Below are 1241 nucleotides of genomic sequence, written 5' to 3'. Positions count from 1 at the left end.
AGTTTTGTTCTGAAAACGTGTTGTTCATCCCCTGAGCCTTGTGCTAGCTGAGTAGTGTGGTTTAGAAAAAAACATGGAGTGTGGATTTTGTGGGTGCCCCCCACTTTTCCCACCTCATGAAGGGGAGAGAAAAGGTCTGTGCATGGAAGAAATGCCAGGCTGAGAGAGGAGTGGGTGGAAGGAGGGGGCAGGCCCTGGGCTCTGCCTGCGCTGACGAATCCTCCCAGCGTGTTTTGACACGTCTCGCTCCGAGGAGGGTGTAATTATTTTCAGTAAGGGTTTCCTAACGTATCATTAATGGATCGTTTCCCGCCTGCTGCAGAAGGCGGTTGCTGAGAGACTGGGTGAAGGGGCACATTCTCTAAATGTGCATGAGAATCTAGAGGAAGCTGGATGGTGGCCCAGCCGCCACATCAGCCCACCCTGCTCCCCAGCCCCCTCCTCACCACAGCAGACTCCCAGGAGCCAAGCATTCCCTGCCCAGCACTGGGGGAATGAGAAATTCTGGAGCTTTCTTTGTGCCTTTTTCCAGGATGGATTGGTCCCAGGCCACTAGGCCCCGGGTTACCTTGTACTGCATGTTTCTCCAACGGTGGCTGTGTCCACACTGCAGTAGCGTGAGGCTGTGTGTCACCTCCTGCTGGTGGGATTCAGTGACCTTTTGAGAGGACTGGTAGAAACACCAAACACCAGCTCCTTTATCTGGGCAAACTCTTTTTGCCCAGTTTTGACAAATTGCTTATCCTCTCTGAGTTCAGTTCTCTGTCCATAAAATGGAGATGGTAAGGGTGGAGGGGTGGGTGTAGAAAGGTTGGTTAATGGGCCAGGCGTGGTGGCTCAGGCCTGTAATCCCAGCACTTTGGGAGGCTGAGGGAAGCAGATCACGAGGTCAGGAGCTTGAGACCAGCCTGGCCAACATGATGAAACCCTATCTCTATAAAAATACAAAAATTAGCCTGGCATGGTGGCAGGCACCTGTAATCCCAGCTATTCAGGAGGCTGAGGCAGGAGAATTCCTTGAACCTGGGAGGCGGAGGTTGCAGTGAGCTGAGATCATGCCACTGCACTCCAGCCTGGGCAACAGAGCAAGACTCTGTCTCAAAACAAACAACGGCCGGGCACGGTGGCTCACGCCTGTAATCCCAGCACTTTGGGAGGCCGAGGTGGGCAGATCGCTTGAGGCCAGGAATTCAAAACCAGCCTGGCCAACATGGTGAAACCTTGTATCTACTAAAAATACA

The sequence above is a fragment of the Pan paniscus genome, chromosome 17, assembly GCF_029289425.2.
Source record: "Pan paniscus chromosome 17, NHGRI_mPanPan1-v2.0_pri, whole genome shotgun sequence".
NCBI classification, from domain to species: Eukaryota; Metazoa; Chordata; class Mammalia; order Primates; family Hominidae; genus Pan; species Pan paniscus.
This window is presented reverse-complemented; position numbering follows the sequence as displayed.